This window comes from Mustela lutreola, chromosome 4, assembly GCF_030435805.1.
Source record: "Mustela lutreola isolate mMusLut2 chromosome 4, mMusLut2.pri, whole genome shotgun sequence".
In the NCBI taxonomy this organism is placed as follows: Eukaryota; Metazoa; Chordata; class Mammalia; order Carnivora; family Mustelidae; genus Mustela; species Mustela lutreola.
Window position 1 is genome coordinate 141,999,302 of NC_081293.1, and position 15,699 is coordinate 142,015,000.

The following is a 15,699-nucleotide window of genomic DNA, read 5'->3' on the forward strand; positions in this document are numbered from 1 at the left end:
CAAACATGACATAACCAAGGATTTGAATATTAACCTACACTATAGAAAAAGTTGTATGTGACTACAACTGTCTATGACTCCACCTACCCTGAAGTATTCATTAATGGGATTCTATCAATTAAACACATTTTGTTATGTGAGTATTCCTGTAGCTTCACCCATTCATCCTTTTATCCTTGAGAATAGTACTTGTGGCGTTTTATCTATGAATAAATGTAAGAAGGGGTGAGATAATGAGTTTTATGACAGAAATCATTTATGTTCTGTATTTCTCTGTGACTTATCTTAAAGAGAACTAAAGAGTAGAGAAGCATCTCGACCTGGTGTGAATGCCATGCCTTCACCTAATCTGCAAGAGAGACTTCTAGATCAAGATCCATTATAAATTTTATTTTAAAAGGCAGGTGTTTATAATGCTCCTTGATACCTAAGATGTTTAATCACTGAAATAGGGTGGGTTTTTGGTCAGGCTTCAGGATCTATTCAGGTCTGACGCTCTCTGTGAAACTAACCTGCTTTCATAGAGGAGATTCAGTGGGTCTACTCTCTACTTGGTAGCCCATGTAGCATACAGGCATCATGGCACCAGCTCCTTCCTAATGCTTCCTATCTGTCTGTCATCTATCTGTCCTCTGATTGCAAATATGATAGAGCAATACACTGAGAACAGACTTGCTCATTCTCTCTACCTTAGAAAGCAGGAGCCACAGGGCATATAGTAGGCCCCTAATAAATGCTTGTTGAATAGACCTATCAGTCATGTTCCCCAGACTCTGGTTATTTATACTCTAAAATTCATTTTCCTGAAGTTCTTCAACAGATGATGGTACAACTTTGCCCAACAAATTATTTGTTCACATTCAAGAGCAAGTAAGGTTGTCTTTCCAATACAGAGAGAAAATTTTTATTTTAGCTAATATTTAGTGTCATGAATATTCAGGTAGAGTTGAATTCATGCCAGGCTCCATCCTAAATTCAAGTTTTTATTTAAGTTCCAGTTAGTTAACATACAGTTAACATACATAACAATTTGGCAATTGATAATTTGGATTTGGAGGGAGAAGAGGAAGATGTTTTCAGAGTATGAAGAGCCTATGCTTGTCTTGTCCCAGGAACACAACTAGGTAACTATCCAATCATCCTAAATACCCCACAAATCGAGCTGAAGACTGACAAAACAAACCGGACAACTAAGGGGAGAATAGAGACCACACTGAAGAAGGTACAAAGTGCGGAGACATGGCTTAGGGGAGAAAGAGATCATGGATGCTGCAGAAGGGATGGAGCCATGATAATGGAGAAAGGCAGGAAATAGAGGCACACACAGGGAAATGCACAAGGGGACTGTTCTAAATTCTTTATATATTTTAAGTAATTTAATCCTTACTCAACCATACATGAAAGATGTCATTATTATTTCCATTTTACAGATGAGGCACAGAAAGGCTAAGTAAGTTCATCTAAGTCACACAGACATTGGCAGAGCCAGGATTCAAAGCTATTCAATTTTGTTCCAGTGTTCAAGTTCTTGACCATTATGCTATGATTCCCTGACCATTTTTAGTCATATAAAAATACATTTTTCACTCATATATGGAAAATAAGGAATAGCTCAGAGGCCCATAGGGGAAGGGAGGCCAAATGGAATGGGAAGATATCAAAGAGGGAGACAAAGCATGGGAGACTCTTGACTTTGAGAAACAAACTCAGGGTTGAAGAAGGGAGGGGGCTGTGGAGGGAGTCACTGGGTGATAGGCATTAAGGATGGCACATGATCTGATCTGATGAGCACTAGATGTTACGCAGCTAATCAGTCATTGAACACTACATCAAAAGCTAATGATGTACTATATGTTGGCCAGTTGAATTTAAATTAAAAAACCTTTATTTTTCAAATTAATAAAGTTTGGTTAATTATAGCAGTCAAGGGAATCCTTAATCAACTATCCTAGTTACAAATATTCCCTTTGGTATTGTTTTTATTATTTACAAAGAAATGATTAGCTTTATAGGATAAATATAAAGGACTGCCCATTTAGAAAGAGATTGATTTTGTAGAAATCCCTGGCCACTGATTTGAGTTTGTAAGTCTGACAGAGTGTACTACTTGGCTCTTTCACATAGTTCTATTGTAGCTAAGTTTGTTGAACCAATGAGCAAACTTGAGAAAGCTTTACAAATATTTTTATGGTTGTCCGCTTGTGCCTTTTTATTTTTCACATTGCCTCACTGACCTTCCAATTCTTTATTGACTGCCTAATGATCTTTGTCAAAATAAGAACAGTGAAAGTGTGATCATGTAGATTTCTGTGGTTGAAAAATTAAAACTGATCTAGAAAAAGAGTCTTAAAAAGCTAGTATCTGGGACTTCTTGTAATCCACACAATCAGATTGCTCTATCACATTTCAGCAGGGAGACAACTATATTATAATATATAAAATATATTATACATCTAAAGCCGATTTAAGAGATAAAGAAAAAAAGTGGGGGGAAAATGTTGAAAGTAGACACATCAAACCCTGGCATCAAACCCTTTATTGTAAAACAAATTTTGAATCTGCTGCATCCAAACATCATTACAGTATGGGGCAAATAATGAATATGCATTTGTGGTGTTATTTTTGTTGGAACGCAAAAGTCATGTTAATAAAGCTGTCAGGCTTGAGAGAGGCATTTCCTAAATTGTTAAAGGATTTCCTGTTGTTTCAACTTCAGCTTCTCTTTGGTAAACTCTAATTATTGTAAATTATTTGAGGACATAACAGGATCAACAGTAGTTTTGTTAAATCTTTTTAGTGAATGAGTTATATTTTTATTACTGTGGTACTTTTTTTAGCTTTTGAAATAATACAGTCACTTAAGTTACATTTATTACTTTTGTAATTATTTTCTATTAGTAAATGGAAATTTGTATTACTAGCCCAAAATATTATATACTATATTCCCATGTATACGCTATTTCTTTTTTTTTTTTTTAAGATTTTATTTATTTATTTGACAGACAGAGATCACAAGTAGGCAGAGAGGCAAGCAGAGAGAAGGGAAAGGAAGGAGGCTCCCTGCTGGGCAGAGAGCCCGATGCGGGACTCGATGCCAGGACCCTGGGATCATGACCTGAGCCGAAGGCAGAGGCTTTAACCCACTGAGCCACCCAGGCGCCTCCTAATACTCTATTTCTTACAGAAGCTACATTACAAAATGATCATCTGTGATGGGTATTTCACTTTATAAATTATTGCTCCACTATTGGTGAGTATTTAGAGAATACTCTAAAAAGTTGAACTAGTATCTATTCTGAAAATGACATTTTTCAGAGGCTGGTATATTAGTTCTTAACTTACTATAGTTTTCAAAATATCTGATAATAGTACTTAAACTGCTATATCTGACAATAATATTTTCAAGATAGATTATGCATATAGTGGTGGAACCAGTATATATTTGAGTATAATAGAATGATTTTCAGATCTTAATCTCACAAAACAAACTGAGGGTTGCTGGCGGGTTGGGGGCTTGGTGGGGGTAGGGTTATGGACATTGGGGAGGGTATGTGCTATGGTGAGTGCTGTGAAGTATGTAAACCTGGCAATTCACAGACCTGTACCCCTGGGGCTAAAAATACATTATATGTTTATAAAAAAATTAAAAATTAAAAAAAAAGAATGATTTTTCAGAAAATCTAAAAATGTAGTAGGGTCTCATTCCAGAAAATTCTGGACATCTACAGAAATAGGAAATGTGTGTGCTTCATAATGCTTATTTATATTTATATTATGATATAAATGATATATATTATTTATCTGTTGACATTTTTCTCACCCTACTGATTTATCTGTACCTCTTGTTTTATGGCTCTTATAATAAAGTCCATTTTACTTTTAGGTCTCTGGATGCTGCTTCTCAGTCTTTTTTGCCTCCTCCTCTACACAACCTTCTGTATTGATACTCTTTTGTATCTACAGCCCAGACATCTCTCCTGAACTTCTCTGCAGTTAGTTAGCACAATATCTCCATCTTCATTTGAATAACTACATTATCCTTTTCCTCTTTCAAAATAAAAAAGAAACGATGACGTCTATACTCCCAGGCAATATTCCCTGTATTGGGTGGTAACACTACTAGCTATTTTGATGCTTGAACTGGCAATGAAGAAATCACCCTTGTTTACTTCTTTTCTCTTATCTCTTCTAATTAATCACCAATCACCTTCATTCTTTCTGTCAAATATTCTCACATCTGTCACATTTCTTTTATTTCCCGTGTTCCTTCCCTCCTTTCTAGGGGCAGGTTCCTGAGAGAAGAATTCAGAGTAATACTGAGAGTACTGCTTTGCTGCAAGCCTGCAAGTGCATCGTACGTTCTAGTTCTTCTCACCTCAGTCACCACCATGTAAGTGCTCCAGATTGTCCTTCTAGTGTCATCTCCACACCACCCCTGACAGCCACGGACCTTAGCACCCACACACCCTCCTTCACAAACTCACAACAACTCCTAGATCACCCACTTAGGTCAGAAATCACCTCAGTATCTTTAACCTCCTCTTGAAATACCCTCTTCTCCTGGCTTTAGGTGAAACCCAGATATCAACCGGGGTAATTTCTTCCTTTTCCTAACTTGAAGTTGTTTCCTTTCTCACTTACCACAGGATCTATGTGGGCTACTTAGAATTCCTTACTTTCCATCATTACTTAGAACCCATTACTTAACCTCATTTTTTGAGATTCATCCCTGAGGGTAAAATACATTTTCCACTATTCAAGTTGTCGTCTATTTTTTTTCTTACCCAACTTACTCATCAAAGACTAGAACTTACAGCTGATCGTTTTCCTCGTTCAACACTTCTTTATAATTTTTGTAAGTACAAATCCTATGCCCTGGCCTTTCATTTTTTTGTTCTCTTTTCCAATGAACTTTTATCCATTCTATTGCTGCCATTGTTTTTTATGAAAATATGCATAAACCCTGTTATTACCAGAAAGTTTTAAAATAGATATTTAAAGCAATCTACTCTAAGACAAACAATTTCATTTTTATAGTGTTTCTATCAAATATGTGTACTCCTATACATCTTTGACTTCTTTGAAATCTATAGCATTTAACTCCATTACTTTTTCAATATCCACCTGCTTCCGAGATCAGTCTCGTTTCTATGGTCCATAGATAACATTTCTCTTTTATAAATATTCTCAATTGGTTATTTTACTGTCCCTTGAACTTACTCATTTGGGAAAATTGGTCTCGATGAGACATCCTACCCCCCTATTCTGTATCTGAATTAATTAATAACCATACAGGAAGTCACCCAACTGAGACCAGAACTTCTTGCTATGTGTTCTTTAATTAAAATTTCAAAAATAATTTAAGATTTTCTTTTTATGGCACTCAGTTGGCCCAACAATCATATTACATCTCAGACAGCCTGATTGTCCCACCACCTGAAATTACTTCATACCACTGTTGAGGCAGAAATTGGTTAGCTTCCCCCCAAATCATTTTCTCTTTCTCCTAGAATCATAAGCTGACTATATTCTCCAGCAACCTTTTAGTTGGAGGTAATCATGTTCCTGAATTCTGGCCAACAGAACACAGGCAGAAGGTATATCCATCACTTTCAGACCTGGCCATTAAAAAAAATCTCCTACATACAGTGCTTCTCTTACCTGATCTTCTGGCTGAATGGAAAAGCTCTATGAGGATCCAGAAGATGCTAAAGTTACAAGCTGGAAAAAAAAATGAGTCCTAAGTGGCAGTGAAGAAGAGACTTGCCTATCAGGAATACTCACACTGATTTTGTACACATCATTAAAATATATTTATCATGTTCAGCTGCTGAGAACGTTGGATTTGTTTTGTTATACTAACTCACATTATTTAACCAATGCCAAGAGTCTTTCTGTCTCCTTTATGCTCAGGTAAGAACCTCGTGACAAAGTTCATTAACGAAATTTAAAAACCAGAATCAAACTGCTTCCATTTTCTGACTCTAAACATGACCTGCTTTCATTGGGGCCCAGATTTTTCGTTCTTCTCTTTTCTTACGATGAATGACTAGACCTCTTTTGTGTCCAAGGACAATCACTCAGCTAGTCCTCTGGGTTCCACCTTTTACAACCTCTTCAAAGAACTATGGTCCTTCACTTAGATATCTCTATCACCTGCAGCATCAAATTTTCAGGCTATACAGGATCTTTCATATCAGCATAGAAAAATGTTCTAGCTTCCTCTATTTTAATGAAAACCCCATTGTTAATCTACATTTCCTTCCAATTACAGCCTTTTCTAGGTCCCATTGCTTCAAACATTTTCAAATAGTTTTCTGTATTTACTGTCTCCCTTACAACTTTACTTCTGTGTACATTTTATAATATTTTGATAGTAGGGGGGAATTATAATTCATCTGAAAAAACACAAAGAAGAATAATTCTCATATCTACCATCCTTAATTAATGCTAGTTAACATTAAAAAATTATTGCTATAGGGTTTTATTATTTTTTTTTAAATCACTTTGTTTCTGCAAAGTGATAAGTATGAATTATACCGATTTTCAAATTTTGCAGAGATACTATAAAGGGAAAGATTTTTAAAAAATCTTCAAATAACAGTCCCCTGGAATTGTCTTAACACAAAGAAAATGCATATATCCTATACATGTAAACAACTGCATTGATAGAAATATTTTTATGAAATTGATAGAAATATTTTTATAAAATGGAATATTACATGTTGTATTTTAAATAAAATGAAAAATCTTATTTCAATTTGACTATGAATATTTTATACTGTATAAACTTTTGCAAACTTATGACATTTCTATAAAAGGAATAATTCCCACTGCTGCTTCCAGCTGGTTTTGTTCCACCTGTTTAATGTTTACCACTAATCATCTTGGGCTTCTTTTGTGTTCCTCAGTTTTGTCTTCCTCATACTTTGCTGAATTTGTCAAACATTATTCCTCCCAAGGAAGATGCGTAGATCGTGTTGTTCCTGATACATTTCATGTTTGAGGATACAGTCCTCAAATTGCCTTTATTTTTTTTAAAGATTTTATTTATTTATTTGACAGAGAGAGAGAAAGCAAGGGAACACAAGCAGGGGGTGTGGGAGAGGGAGAAGCAGGCTTCCCACAGAGCAGGGAGCCCGATGTAGGGCTTGATCCCAGGACCCTGGAATCATGACATGAGACGAAGGCAGATGCTTAATGACTGAGCCGCCCAGCTCCCTGGTGCCTTTATCCTTGGACTGATTTGGCTGGCCGTAACATTACTGGGTCATACTTTCCTAAGAACATTGTGGAAACGGTGTATTCTGGCTTTGAAAGCTGCTGAGGAGCACTTTGATGTAAGCCTGGTATTTCCCTGTTGTAGATGATTTGAATTCTAGATGCCCCCCAAAAAGACTTCTTTAAAACAACACTTAACTATCCATCTCAGCATATAGTTTGTTCTTGAGGTTTCTAGATCAAAATTTCCTGGAATATAGGGTTTTCTTTAGATTTGCAGATTTAATTATTTATTTTGGGTAAGTTCTCTCATACTGAATTTTAAAATAATCTTCTGCTCTAGTGTTAGGTTTTTCTACTCCAAGAACAAAAATTATATTTATGTTAGCTTATCTTGCTCTATCATCCATGTCCAATTGTTTCATTCTGTTTCTTTAAGCCCTTCTGTAACTACTGTGATTATTTCAAATACTTCCTCTATGTCAGCAATTTTATTTTTAGTTGTATCATTTTTGTTCTTTGTTTCTAATTAATATATTAATTCTATTATGATAATTTAATCCTCACTTCCTCTTACAGTTGCAATTATTTTCAAACTACTTTTTATCTTACATTTGATCTTAGAGTTCTTATTTTACAGAAATAACATTTCTTAATTTGTTCTACAATGTGAAGCAATTGTGAATAATTGCCTTTTGTTCAAGTTATAATCTCCTATTGGATGAGCTCTTTTTCTTTCTTTTTCATGCTTTAATATCTTAAGTTGTTTTGCCATATTGTGTTTGTTTAATTGCTGTGTTGGTTATTTCTTTTTCTTTCCCATTTTGGTTGTCCCCGTCTAGACACTCCATTTGCTTAGATAATTGTGAGACTAACTAAGCTCTCTTTCTACAGTATCAAAGCCAGCTTTGCTTTATTTTCTCCCAGAGATATGGTGTGAAGGCTGGATAAATGGTCTATATACATTTTTGTGGGGTAGGAAGTAGCACCTTTTGTGGAGGTGGTGGTGTCATTTGTAGCAGAGTCTCTGCTTTTTCCTTTATGAATTTTTTATGCACACTACCAAGGTTTACTCTTCCTAGTTTTAGGCAAAGGTATATTGAGGTTCAGTGAATTTATACAAGCTGTAGGGCCTTTGTTAAAGAATAAAAAAAATTTATGAATACAACATTAGGTGTAGTGACTTAAAAAGCACACATGTAGAGGCTCCTGGGTGGCTCAGTTGGTTAAGTGTCTGCCTTTGACTCAGATCATGATCCCAGGATCCTGAGATCGAACCCCACCGTTAGGCTCCTTGCTCAACAGGGAATCTGCTTCTCCTTTTCCATCAGCCTGCCTCGCCACTTATTTGTGTTACGTCAAATAAATAAACTAAATCTATAAAAAAGGGGAGGGAGTAACAATGTCAGAGAAGATAACCTGAGGCTTAAGTTTTATTAGCCTCCATTAAGTGTACCTTAATGAGATGTATTTTGTAGCCATGTGACTCAAGATATTTTTCTTATGCAATGTATAGTCCTGATGTCTTCCTATCAGAGTTTTCTTCTTTCTTCCCCACTTTACATCATTCTTTCTAGATGTCATTCCCTTTGCTTCATTGTCGTAAGAAGAAAAAAAGGGGGCACCTGGGTGGCTCAGTGGGTTAAAGCCTCTGCTTTTGGCTCAGGTCATGATCCCAGGGTCCTGGGATCGAGCCCTGCATCGGGCTTTCTGCTCAGCGGGGAGCCTGCTTCTCCCTCTCTCCCTGCCTGCCTCTCTGCCTACTTGTGATCTCTGTCTGTCAAATAAATAATAAACAAAATCTTTAGGAAAAAAAAAAAAAAGAAAAGAAAAAAAGGATGTGCCCCCTTGGGTTGTTTAGTCCACATTTTGTGGTATTGCTCAGCACTGTTTATGCAGATATCAGCATGTGTTGGTCAGGGTTCTACAGAGGAACAGAACCAGTAAGACTATATTTATGTGTGTGTGTGTGTGTGTGTGTGTGTGTGTGTGTGTGTGTATATTTATATGGGAGAGTATAGGAATTGGGTCATGTCATTATGGAGGATGAGAAGTCCCAAGATCTGCCATCTGGAAGCTGGAGAATGAGGAAAAGCAGTGTTATAATTTAGTCTGAATACAAAAGCCTGAGAAGTAATGTTTTATCAGGTACCTGGGCATTCCTTAGCCCAGTCGAACTGACAGGGAGGGATAACATCCATGCCTGTTACTTGTATGATGTCCTATACTTTTTCCTTCTCCCAGTTTACTGTTTAAGGTTAGTACTGCTTGTCTGGCTACTATTTATCAATTCTGATGTGGGTTTTACTTTACTTGAGGAGATAAGAGTGAAGTTTTGTGAGGAATTTCTTAGAGTAGAATTCTCTATTTACTCCTCAGTTCTTCCGGCTGCTCCCACCTCTTCTCTGCTCCCGTCAGTGCTACAGGGACCTCCTCATAGAAGAGAAAACAAACACTGCTTTAAACATGACTTTCTTGGACTCTCAGCGTAATTTACTAAGATTTTGGCTTCTACTTGAAAGATTATCCTTTCTGGGCTTCCTTGAAACAACCTTTTCCTATTTCATTGCAAGCTATTCTGCTATCTTTGGTTAGATCCTTCTCCTATATTTCTGAAGGAAAGTTCTCCACAGAGTACAGTCTGGAGCTATCTTCTTTTTCTCAGTACCATTTCATTCCCTGACTTATGTATAAATTACATGCTGAAGATATTCAATATTCTACTACAGGATGAACTACCACCTTGAGCTCCAGAAATGAATGTATATCCACACTTGGATATTTTAGAGCTATCTGCAACTCAAAAGTGAACAAAATAGAACTTTACTTTCCCCTTGTTAAGTCTCTACCTTGCATTCTATGTGAATTTTACAGATCAGTAAATTTAAATAAAATATTTGCAGTCATTTATTTGCAGTTGAAAAATAAAGTGTATGTATTAAAAGAAAATAATTAAAATTAATAATCAATATAATATTCAATATTCAACATCATAATTCAAAATAACTCCATAGCTATTAATAAACATATATGTATATGCTACTGAGCCTAAGAAATATTAGTAGTTTTGAACTCCTTTGTGTGTCCATCTCTGACTCATTTCTTTCCTCCCTCTTGCATGTAATCACAGTCCTAACTTCTCTTAATTTTCCTTATGGCTATTACAACATGTATGTATTGGAAAATAACTGTATAATATATACATATATAAGTAATATATATAATTATATAATACATGTGATTTATGTAGTCATATATATATCAGTAAAAATAATCAATAAAGAACAATAGTGAGATCTGAAGTTGACTGACGTATGTACAGAAATGCGCTACATAACAGAGATAGTATCAGAGGTCATAGGGACAAGACTAGTGAATAAATGTCACTGGGACAATTAATTATGCAGACGTAATATTTAGACCCCTCTATCATTGCATTAATACTAGTTATTTAAAAGAATAAATAAAGCAAGCACGGGGAATATAGGTGACATACATCAGAATAGGAAGATCAAAGACGTCATCCTCTTCTGCACAGTGGTCGCTCTGTTCAGCTATTATCAAGATAAGTCATAAAAGTAAATAAAGATATAAAGCTTTAAGAAGAGGAATATGGGTATTAAGAAAAGGGAAACCTTGAATTAAAATTGAAGAAAAATTTTGAAGTGAGAAAGATATGGCCAAAAATTAAAACCAGAGACTAAAATTAGGAAAATTATAAGAGTATGCATTTAGTAAGTTAGAATAAAGCACAATTTAAAAGACAAATAGAAGATTTAAAAAATAAGGAAAGACTGAGATAAACTTGCTATGTGAAAAATAAAGTTTAACATTTTGAGAAAATGGAGTTAAGAGTTAACAGAAGGCAATAAAAACAGTAAAAAGACAGGTATGTGTCTCATGGAAATATTTTTGAGGGCTATCTAGCTCCCTGGGGTGTAATGTGATCTCCTGTGCATTTCACCATCACCATGTTCTCTTTGATGATCAAAGGGACAGAGAATGAGTAATTGTAGTTATTCCTTATTCTAGTGCAGATCACAGAAATCTGTTTTATTTCTGGTACACTTCCATTCTTTTGCTGTTTTTTACACTTCTTCCCTCCTTAGAAGAGAAGCTTCAGTGTATCTGTTGACTTCGAATCTTCAAAGTGTTAAGATTGTTTTCATCTACAAATGAAACCCATGCCATGCTCAGGAAACTCTTACAGCATAATTTGGGGTAAATATTTTCTCCTCAACACTCAAAAGCAAGAAGTATCACATCATTATTATTATTTAAAAGCAAATTAAGTTGACTCTGATTCCCAGTTATGAGAGGTTTGGATCTCTCTGTCGCTCCACAGAAGAATGCTTGAGGATTACAAGGTGCTTAGAACACCTTCTCATGCCACGTGAAATCCCATCATTGCTTTTCTCCTTCCAGTGCTCAACCAAAGGCTGCCTTCTTTTCCCATTTCTGTCAAGTGATGATGATGCTTCTGACAGGCTCAAATATGAATCTCACTCATAGCACACTTAGCCACAAAGAAATTTGCTGCTACTCTCAAGGGCCTATGCTTAGGAGTCACACTTTACAAGTGTCCTCCCTCCACCCCTCTTCTGGCCTCCTGAGAACAGCCAGGGGCTGAAAAAAATGGTGTTAAGCCTGCAAAACCTCTTCCCTTTCTCATCTAAGCAAAGATGTAAAGCATTGCCATTCGGGTCTACCCCCTATGCTCAACAGCCTCACATAATTCGGTCCCCTCCCTCTGCCTGCACTCTCCCCACCAAATGACATCCGGATGATGGAGAGTTGCCATCTCATAGGTAAAAGATCTTCTGTCTGGATTCCCAAAACACAAAATATTCACCCCTGAGAAAAGAGGATTAAAAAGAAAAACAACAAAAATCCCGTACCTTTCCTTCTTTCACTCTCTTATTGCAGTAAAATCAACATCCTGAGGAAGATTTTCTATATGAACAGGATTGATTCATCGTCTATCTGCATCTTTCTTTTATTTTGTCCCCTGGTATTGTACTTGGTCAATCCACGTATGTTGCTCTCAGTGCCAATGTTCCACGACATTTTATTTCTGCAATTGCTCAGACACTGTCACCTGTATTTCTATGGTTCTAGCTGCTCTGGACACTATTGGAATCCGCCACCCCATCTGCTCCTTCACTGTGCAGTCTGCTTGAAGTTCTCCTGTCCTTTGCCTTTCAAGTATAAGATTTTTTTCTCTTTGTCTGCCTATGTCTTCACTTTGAATGTTTTCTTTGCTCTCTTCTATATTTTCTCCTTCTTAAGAAAAAAAAAAAATGGGAGGAATAGTATGATTTGACCTATCTTTTAGATGAAAGAAAGGAGCTTTCAGGTTGACTTTGACCCCAAGCCTTCTTTGATACTTCTTGAATTGCAGTATCAAACAGCATCTCCATTCTCCACTCCATCTGAAATGGCACAAAACCTGACAGCCTGTTTCCTGCCCACTTCCCCATGGGCTACATTGACAGATTCTAGCATGCCTCCATATACAGCCAAATCATGAAAAGATTTCAATTAGAAACCTAGATTCATCAAGGAAAGCTTGATTTCATTAGCTGATTCTGTTCTCTACACACACACGCGCGCGCGCGCGCGCGCGCACGCACACACACACACACACACACACACACACACACTGATGGCAGTGTTTCTTGTTAGCAATGGACCAAGCTCTGACCGAGTCTGACAAAACTCAGGTTGGGCTTCTATTGTCTGTCTTATGTCACCTATTCTTAGGTTTTTCATTCTTCCATTTTAGAAGAAAAATAGAGGAGAAAAAAGAAAAAAATGGAATTTATGTCCTAGGGTTTAGGAATTACCTAAAACCTCAAAATTTTTCTTTTTGTACACTGTAATAATTTTCTGGGTGAATAAATTGTCATTTAATTCAGATAATATTTACTTCCATAGACTTTTGCACTACAGTCTGTCTTCTGGCAAGTGTTTAAATTTAAACTCAGTGACACACTCCTATCAATCATCTGCAGAGCCCTCTACTCAAGAAAGCTACTCTTATTTTATTCTTTAGAAAGATTTAAACAAAACTTTTCAATTTCTCTAAATTTCTTTAAAACCTAGAGTCCTACAAGGGAGGGTGAGTCTTGGGGTGAGTCTGAAAATCAATTATCAGTTGGTAATTTCTTTTCTCTAAGTCACAAAACTGTTACCTGAAACTATCTTATACTAGAATGCGTTACCCTGAAACACAAGTTGGCACAGCTTTCATGCTCACAGGCCGTTGCTATTTTTGTAATTGCATAGAACAAACAGTGGCCATCATGTTGCTTTCTGGCAGCTGACATGGAAGTTTCTTTTCCTAAGAAACCACTAAAAATTCTTCCAATGCAAGCTGAAATGAGACTGTCCAGTGTATAACTAAACTTTGAGAAAATTATTTAGCTGTCTGAATGTACAGTAAACACAGACATTCTTGGATAGCACCTTTGTGTTCTTATTCTATTAGCACTGTTTCTGAAGTTTCTGACCTTCAATGTCAGAGAAAGTTCTCTTGATGTTAGTCTTTGATCTATGAGCACTGAAATTCAGACGGAGAATATAGCATACATTTAGCTTGAGAGTGGCAAAGATATTTATAATTTTGAAAACTTTTGCTATTCTTGACTAACATTTTACTTTCAAAATGTAATTCACTGGAAATTAAATATAAAATATGTTAGTAGTAAATAGTATTGAAGGAAGACTATATTTTATACTTCTTTAATATAGCTCAGCTATGATATTCTATGAAAGCGGTATTATTTTTCTTGCTCTGTTTCATTATATTCAGAGAATGACTTTCTTAACCCTTGTCTCTGCCCACTATGTAGCTTTATCCCCTTAACTCAAACAAGACATGACATGACTTCATCTCTTTGCACAAGACAACACTGCATCCTTTTATTGTAGAGAGGTTCAAAAAGTTAGCCACACTAAATACGATTTTTGTTGTTATTATGTAACAAATGCCACAACCTATATTGACAGCAGAGTCACATCTCTGTTCTGCAGATAGAAAATGAGAGAATTGGAACTTGCTGTGCTAAACTGCTGAGATCATCATCATGCATTATTAATTAAAATAAATAAGAAATAAAAGAAAAAATGACTTTTGCTCCTGCTATCTGAAAGGTCTGCAGTGCATTATCTAGTCCTCAATTCATTTTACCACATCATGCACCCAGACTTATATTATATGGGTAACAAAATTCTCTCTATGACCTTGTCACTTCACGTTTTCATAACCCCCCCTCTCCACCTTGGTATCTGTCTCATATTCACTAGAAACGCACTTCCCTGAATCTTAGATTCATGATCACAAACCTTGGAATAAAAGTAAAGCTCCTGTCATTAATGTTTTGTTTTGTTTTTTTTTTTTTTTTCAAAATAACTGAAAATAATGGGAGTGAATCTGCACTTGGAAAACTTAGACTGAGTTCCATAGTTTGTTGGGTGACCTTGGAACAAATACTTCAGCTATGTCTACTAGATTCCAAAGTAGAAAACTGAGGTGATCCATTGAGTAAAATAGCAAATTTTAAAAGAATAAAGAGAAAGAAATAGAGAGAGAAAGAGAAGGAAGAAAAGAAAGAAAGAAAGAAAGAAAGAGCAAAGAATGAGAAAAAGGAAAAGGAAAGGGAGGGAGGAAAAGTGGGAGGATGGAAAAAATCAGCTTACTAAGGAAGTCAGTTATGTTTAGTGAATTTACTAGGCATCAAACTGAAATAATGAGTCTTAATTAAGAAATAAGCAAACCTTAATTTTCCATTGGGTTTTTGGTGATTTCTCTGAAAATTCACTGGCATTTCTTTCTTTCTTTCTTTCTTTCTTCTTTTTTTTAAAGATTTTATGTATTTATTTGACAGAGAGAGATCACAAGTAGGCAGAGAGGCAGGCAGAGAGAGAGAGAGAGAGAGAGAGAGGGAAGCAGGCTCCCTGCTGAGCAGAGAGCCCGATGCGGGACTCGATCCCAGGACCCTGAGATCATGACCTGAGCCGAAGGCAGCAGCTTAACCCATTGAGCCACCCAGGTGCCCCTGGCATTTCTTTCTTTAAGAGGAGGAGCCTAATTTCCCTTCCCTTGAATGCAGGCTGGATTGTGACCCACTTTTAATGAATAGAGTGTGATAAAAATCAAGGTTGGGGGCCCTAAAAAGAATAGCTTTTGTCTGCCCCTAGCTCTTTTGTCACTCATAGGTAAGCCAATTGCCATATTGTGAGGACACTCAAGCCGTCCTGAGAAAGGGTTATGTGGAAGCAGCTCTCAAAAACAGCAGCATCAACTTTCCAGTCACTTAGGTGAGCTACTGTGGAATTGGGTACTTCTGCTTCAGCTGAGCATTCAGATGATTTCAAGCTTAAGCAACATCACCTAACAACATCACGAGAAACCTTAAGCAAGAACTGCCTAACCTAAGCCACTCTTGAATTCATGATTCATATGAACTGTGAGAG

At 36.4% G+C, this 15,699-nt stretch overlaps 1 protein-coding gene across 3 annotated transcripts in view; it reads right to left on the reverse strand.

Annotated features, from left to right (window-relative positions):
- The window catches only part of ETV1 (ETS variant transcription factor 1), a 243,576-nt gene that overhangs the window by 201,276 nt on the left and 26,601 nt on the right, over window positions 1-15,699 (reverse strand). For 2 of the 3 annotated variants that reach the window (XM_059171254.1, XM_059171257.1), the window contains exon 2: window positions 5,662-5,721. The exons of the other annotated variant lie outside the window; for it this stretch is intronic. The gene's annotated coding sequence lies outside the window, so the exon portion shown is untranslated. The remainder of the gene's footprint in view (window positions 1-5,661; window positions 5,722-15,699) is intronic. 3 annotated transcript variants of the gene reach the window in all.